The sequence below is a fragment of the Zalophus californianus genome, chromosome 13 (assembly GCF_009762305.2).
Source record: "Zalophus californianus isolate mZalCal1 chromosome 13, mZalCal1.pri.v2, whole genome shotgun sequence".
Taxonomy (NCBI): Eukaryota; Metazoa; Chordata; class Mammalia; order Carnivora; family Otariidae; genus Zalophus; species Zalophus californianus.
The window spans coordinates 65858428-65866034 of NC_045607.1; the positions used below are offsets into that span (position 1 = coordinate 65858428).

Consider the following 7607-nt stretch of genomic DNA (forward strand, 5'->3'; position numbering starts at 1 on the left):
TAGTGCAATGATTGATTATAAAAATAAACCACCCTGTTTTAGAAATTCAGCACACACTATACAAAATAACAAAGTAAACCTAACTTGATTATTCTAGCTGGTCATTTGACGCTTACATGGTCTCTGCTACTAGACTTGGTCTTGGGCAGGCTCAGTGTATGGCTCAAGCTCTAGGATGAAGTCTTTCATGTACCTGATGATCCGGGGCATGGCTGCAGAAGACTGCTGGGTTTCACTCTGCGGTGCGAAAATCAAAAGGATTCTAACGGGAGATGATCACAGAGAAATGAATCCAAAGTCCTGCTTTGGTTGATGTGGCCTGGAGGACCCGTTCCCAGCAGTCCAACTTGGCCGCTTGGGCAACACAGTGAGACAAAATCATACCCTCCAAATATTGACTACAAGAGCATTAAAGGAGACGGGGAATAAAAGCCGTTGTCAATATGATAGTAATCTGCAACTCTCGGAGTTAGACACAACTTCCCACTGTTCCTTCAACACAAACCCGCGAGCAGGGCAAGCCTCTCCTCCTCCTGCCCCCCACAGATTTACATCTTGGCTCGGGAATTTCTGATTGCTCTTCTCTCTTCACAAACCCTCCCTATACTTCAATAATCCCTTCTTCATTCACACAAAGACGCCTCCCCTGGCTCTGCTGGCCAACGTTGATCCCTTTGTCTAAACTACATTCACTTCGCCCCTTACATATCTCATGCTTTATCTGCTGGAGATCCCAGAGCACTTCACTAGGGAGGAGCTTGCCGCCTTTGCCCCATCTGTCCAAGTCACCCCGTAGTGCCTAACACAGAGCCAAGAGTTCAGGGGGTCCTCAGTGTGCGCTTGCTGAGTCTCAGAGGTTGGACACTCTGAACACCTAGGCGGCGGTGCAAGGAGCAGCTGGGCCAAGGCAAGCTAGAGAAGGAGTTCAAAGTCAAAGGATTTCTTAAAAAGTATACTAGTGTGCTTGCTTCAGCAGCACATACACTAACATTGGAACGATACAGAGATCAGTATGGCCCCTGCGCAAGGATGACACGCAAATCCGCAAAGCATCCCACATTTTAAAAAATAAATAAATAAAAATTTTAAAATAAATAAATAAATAAAAAGCGGTACTAGCGAAACAGGACTGCTGTTGATCTGCATGCATCAGGTTTGCAAATCCTGGTCTCCAAGTGATTAGCAAGCAATGTCCGGCCCCCTACCCTAGGAAAACAAATCCACAAATGGAACAGCAGAGAAGCACTACTCGCTTCATTCTGGACTTCTCCCCTTGACCCAGGTTTGTTTCTGGACAAAGGGGCACCCCAGGAAGCCACATTCAGACTGTGTAAAGGCATCCCACTGTAAAGAGGCCATTACACTCAGGGAACTAGTGTCTTTTGGGTCTCACCCTGACCCTGAGTCAAGCTCTCTTCCCTTCTGGAATCTATGCCAGGTCTCTGTTCAGATACAGTTTGCCATGAAGCTATGGGGGTAGGTGTCAGGGGGCAGGAGGGCAAAGGGTGGAAATCAGCGGACCCTGTCTCTCTGTGCAGTGTTATTTGGGGGCAGAAACCAGCCTTGTGCTTCTTTCCTAAGGATTTGGGATGGGGATGTTGGCCTTTAGGAGAACAGAGAGATCTAGGTCAAAGTCTAGTTGAGGAAGAAGGTAGAAATATCTTTCTTCTGAAAGAAGGCTAACTATGGAGACATTCCCCCAAAGACGTGGGAAAATGGGAGTCTTTATTTTTGATGAGAACAAGGAATGAAAGACAACTGAAAGATGAAGGCAAATGTCTTTCAGTTTGCTTTTTTGAAGATACTCATCTAAAAATAAGATCATGTGGAGATGAAATGACATGTCTGAGTGCTGCTAACAGTAGCCTTTTTGGGGCCAGGAGATGTGGAGCAAAATGTGTTCAAAAAGAGATTTCTCTCTGAAAACCATTACTCACTGCCCTGCTGCCAAGGTCACTGAGAGCTGTAGTTTTGCTGCTGTGAAACTGTTTACATCCAAGAAGACTCAGGGACACAAGGTCATGGGAGGTAAGCAAGCCTGGAGACCTCAAAGGCAAAAGACAATAAACACAGGAACTTTCAGGGCTTTTAAAGAAGCTCAATCGGGCCAAACAAATTCCCACTTCAGATGTAGAGTCACAACATCTTGTAGCAGATGGGAATAGGAGTGGAGCAAGGGTTGGTTCAAACGGAAGTACTGTGAGGTTTTATCAGGACCAAAACAGGCCACAGAGAGGTAAGGCCTGGAAAGGTTCTTCAAACATGTCTGGACTAGAATGAAAACTCAACTGGCATGGAGCAGAGGGATTAAATTCAGGAGCAAGTTTCCAAGGAGACCTGTAAGAACCCAGTTGGAGGAAAACCTCTTTCAGAAAATTCCTAAAATGTAATGAGTTGCCACCGAAGCAATGGGAGCACATTCAGTGAAATGACCAGGAGTGGATGGAGGCCTGATACGGGGGAGACTCAGCTACGACCTGAAGAGGCATTTTGTCAGCAAATATTTGGGTATATTTAATTGAAATGCATTTATAGTAAGTCAATGCCTACAAAAAAATGTTAAAATATTCTCTCTGGAAATAATATGGAATTTGGTCCTAAATTTGACCACTCACATTAAGCAGTCTGAATAAATATGGTGGGACTTGGCACCCATCTGAAGTATCAACTGCTAAGAAGAGAATGCTTTTAAATCTCCTGGAACTCTGAGGAAAGGTACAGAATGCTTGGCTTCATGGAAGCCCAGCATCCCTGTCCACAGTAGCATACCCCACTTCCTCCTTCTCTCTCACCATCAGCTGCTAACGGTCTTCATGTCTCACCACCACAAATCTGACTCACCTCTTTCGTACTGAGAATCACAGCAACTTTTCTTTGAAATTCAACTTTAAAGAAAATGGGAAAGTATATTTTTAATCAGAGAAAAACCTCAAGCTCAGTGAAAATTACTTCGCACTTCCTGTTGAATGTAAACTAGAACCACTTTTGAGGTGATCATTAATTTTATAGAAGTGATATAAACCAGAATGAACTTCCATCTTACTTTATAATCAATCAGTTAACCAAAAAGTCCGAGGGGAGTAGGAGTGCTATGCATTCTCTGTCGTGCCGCATGAGGTTACAGAGAACAGAGTAGTAATCACTGCCTAGTAATTGAATGTTCAGGGCTGGATTCAAGTAATTTTAAGCACAGAATTGAAACGATCAGGTAGAAAGAAGGAAATGCAGAATGACTTAACCAACTACTTCAGGAAAAGAAAACATCCAGTACCTGTTCCAGTGTCCTCATCTGATGGTATTTCTTTAAAAATGTGGCAAGTTATGATATCTTTGAGAAAATCTTTAAAATTAATAAGCATTTCTAAAAATACGTGTGCAAAGAAAACACCAGAAAATGCATTTTGTCTATAGTTTATGCACATTCATTTTATGTATTTTTTCCTGAAATCACCACACATTAATATTTTTCAAAAGTTTCTTTCTAATATTCTTTTTTAAAAAAGTACTAATTCTAGTTTATTACACTTCGAAACAACTTTCTCCACCCAGATTTGACTAGATCCCAGAGCCTAATTCACATACCAGATCAAAAGTTTTCTTGTACAAGGTCATTTCTATTAGACTAGAAGTCTAGTACTTGAAGTACTAGTACAAGAAGTACTTAAGTTTATCATTTATAAATTATTGTAAAAAAATCCATTGAACTTTGAAATTTAATCACCTTACTTGTTGTCAAGACTGTATTCCCATGAATGTGGCTCTGAAAAATAACATTTGCTAGTGTTTCTTTAATGCATAAAATTATGAAGAATGTACTGATATTCTGTAACCCTACCACATAGATAATCTCTGATAACATATTTTTAAAAATTGATTCATGTAAATAATGAAAAATTCAAGCTGAACAGAAAGTTATACAATGAAAGTAATATTCTATTTCCTCATCTCACCCTGGTTATTAGTAATTTCTTATAGTTCTTCTAGAAAACATTTTTTCTCCCACGTGAAAAATGCATTGCACATATATATATACACAAACACCCACATATGCACATATTTTAAAATTTTTATAGGGAGATCATACAGTCAATACTTAGAGTGCCTCATCTGGCTTGTTTTCACATAATAAGATGTCTTGAAGAACTTCCCATGTTAGCACAAATAGACCAACCTCATTCCGTTTAACAGCGGCAGAGCACCCAATTCTGTTGGATGCTATATATATATCCAATATACTCTACAATGTATTTCAGAAGCCCTTTGTTAATTGGCATTTAAGTAGTTTCCAGGTTTTTCTGATTAAAAGAAAATGCTGACTGAAGATCCTTTTATAGCTTGGCTTTTAAAAAGGGTGTATTAGTAGATTAAATTCCTAGAAGCAGAATTTTTTTTAAAAGAACTTTTCTTTTTCAATCTATTCTAACCTTTAATATTGCCTACAATTTAGAGGGGCAAAGCTTTCTAATTTTGCTAAGGTTAGGAAGAAAAAAAAATGGAAAACATCAATGACACCGAGTGTATAGGTCCAGCTGCCTTGATTCATTTCAAATTCAAGTGGGAAGGTGCTAATCTTGAAGAGATACTTAAAATGAGGTCCTTAACAATGTTTTTCTCCAGAATAATACAGAATGAGCTATCAGGTGAGTAGCATCTCCTGTTTAGCAGACTGTGGAGAGAGTTCCATAATATGGTCATCTAAAAATTATTGGTACCCAATCAGATCTTTGTGATTAAGTCACACTGAAAGCAAGCTATCTGGTCTCTCTCAGATAAGATTTATGTGAAGCTGTTAGGCCTGGGCCTCAACCGGAGTCACCAAGGAGATTCCTTTGTATAAAATAACTCCCCCCTGTATATCATTTAAGTGGTCCCCAAGCCATTTGTAATTTTACGAGACCTAGATGCTGTAGAGGAGAAGCCAGTTTTAGAATCTTGCTTTCATTAAGTGCAGAATGTTCATCCTACTGGGAAAAACTCAACTCCTTTTGCCAGTATTAGCAGCCAGACCAAACCTTCTGTATATCAGCACCATATGACAGATTCGAATTATGCCTAAGTCACTGGGGTTGGCAGAGATTGAAGGGGGCTGTGTCCTTAAAAAGAACAAAATTGCTGATGTAAGTCTGAATATAGAAGTTTCATTTTAGGAAAAAGAGAAACTTTTCTGGGCAAGGCTAGATTTGCTCCATAAATCAGGCCAGACAAATCCCCACAAGGTTGGCCCTTGGGTGTTTCTAAGAGCAGACCACTGACTCCCCTTTACTCAATCCCAGTCTGTTTGTGAGCCCAGCTGGGCTCCCCTAGGTGATGTCTTTAGGACATTTCTTCGAGTTTGAGAAAACCAGTGCTCCATAAGTTACTTTAATTTAGTTGTGGATAGGAACCATTCTTCCGTTGGTTTTTCGTACTCTTAGTAAATGAATAGTCAGAATTTGGGTGGATAGAAAAGCAGGCAAAAGATGTGGTCAGTGATATATTTCTGTCCCTGAGAAATTCCCACTGAAAATTAGATATTGATCTCAAATGGCAAACAGTAATAAAAAATATGACAAATGGAAAATTGCAGAAATAGATGGTGATACCTAGGAAGCAGAGCAGAACTGAACTGCTTTGATTAGGCATGCTGTTCCATTTTATTCATTAATCCTTTTAACAAATATTTTTGAGCACCTATACACCAGACTCTTCTAGATTTGTGTATATAAAGATTATATACCATAGACAGTTAAAGTAATATTTTGAGCTAAAAATGGTTTCTATCACAACTACTGCAGTACAACAGTGGGCTGGACAAATCGAGCAACAATAGGGGCAAAGACATACCAGATAAATAATAAGAAAAAGAAAGAAAGCTGGGTTTTTAAAATATAATATAAAATCAATATTTATAGACTGAAAAAATAACTTCTTTTTGAGAATAAAAGAATTTATTTTTTTCAAAATCCAAGGAACATTTATAAAATTAACCATATACTAGGCACATATGTCTCAATAAATATCAAACAATATTTTTTAAAATGCAGATCACACTCCCTGATCATAATGCAGGGGGAGGGGGCAGGGGAATCAATAAAAAACAAAAATAAAGGAGCCAAAGGCCATAGACCCTGTGAACCTCTGGATCAAACCATACCTGACAATTATTTAACTTTGGACTTTTTGGTTCTTTCCACCAGAACCTCCTACTCCACCTTCTTAAAATCAAACTTTCTGATACTTGCATTAAAAATATTCTAATATTATCATCTGGAAATTCTATATTCAGCCTAATTATAAATCAAATGTGACGAAATAATAAAGATATTTTCAGGCCAAGTTTAGCTCTCATATGGCTTTTCTCAGGATGAGCAATACCAGAATCTGAGACATAGCGAATTGAACCCAGGAGAATGGCAAAGGGAAGAAGTTCCAGAGGCAGCTGTGCAGCAAACCTAGAAGAACAATCAGTGTCGGGGAGCTAGGTGTCCAGGAAGGAGGTATCTTGGAAAAGAAGATTTCATGCATTTGATAGTGTCCTTTGGAGAATGAAGGAAAAAAACTGAAGATGCAAGAAAGCCAACAATGGCAGAATAAATAAGCAGTTAGAAGCTCCAGGAGGACCAAGAAAGGGAAATTCAAATATAGGGCATTACTTGGTTCTGCAGTGAACAGTATTTACATGGTCATAATGACATAAGCACTTTACTGAGTTTCAGCTTTTAGAATCAAAGTATTGGCACAGCACTGGGGATTTACCATTTCAGAGCAGACTCTAAATAATAAATAACATCCACCTTGACAAAGTGGAATTTTCAAGTACAGACCACAGAACGTGGGAAGTAGAAAGGGGGAAATGACAGAAGAGGGAATGACTATGAGCCTCGTATCCTTATCTTAGTAACTGACAAAAAAGGAAAGAAATGTGTAAGAATATTATTCAAAGTTACGAAAGCAACCAACAGAAATAAAAATAGTGAGCTGACTGCACACAAGATGGGTGAGATGAGCTAAACCCTTATGTACTGTGGCCAGAAGTCAAGAGTTAGCTGCTTACAGGGGGAAAAATAGAAAAATCGGGATTTGTGGACATTATTTAGAGGTTCCGAGTAAATGTAAAGAAATTGAGAGTCACACCAAGAACTAAAATCAGAAAATGTGACAAGAATAACATGGTCACCTCTGGGGATCAGGACTGAGATGGGGTTAGGGACTGATCTTTTCATTTTAAATTCTTACGGTCCAATTAAATATTTAAACCATGTGTAGATGACTTTGATACAAAGAAAATTTCAATGCTTAAAAAAAGAAATCGGACTCAACCTCATTTATAATTAAAGGAATTCAATCTAATCATTTTCAATTTATCAATTTTGCAAATGTATGCAAAATTTGGTGACTCCCAAGGTGAGCTAAGGTGTGGGGAACAAGTAGGAGGGAAATTCAAAATATTTTAACAACCAGGACAGCAGACACCAAGCACTCAGAACCGATGCCAGCCATATATTACCCCACGTCCATCCTGGTGCCTACAGCAGCGTAGGCGTCCAGGGGAAGGCATCCCTGTACGCTATTGGTAGGCATGTATGTTGGATGCAGTCTTGCTGGAGAACATCAGTCATGGTCTGTTT

The 7607-nt window shown here is 39.3% G+C and overlaps 1 non-coding gene across 1 annotated transcript; it reads left to right on the top strand.

Moving 5' to 3' along the window:
• Window positions 1–960: 960 nt before the first annotated feature.
• Window positions 961–1064, top strand: LOC113935251. The gene has a single exon (XR_003523990.1). It is a non-coding gene; the product is annotated as a U6 spliceosomal RNA (small nuclear RNA).
• The last annotated feature ends 6543 nt before the right edge of the window (window positions 1065–7607 follow it).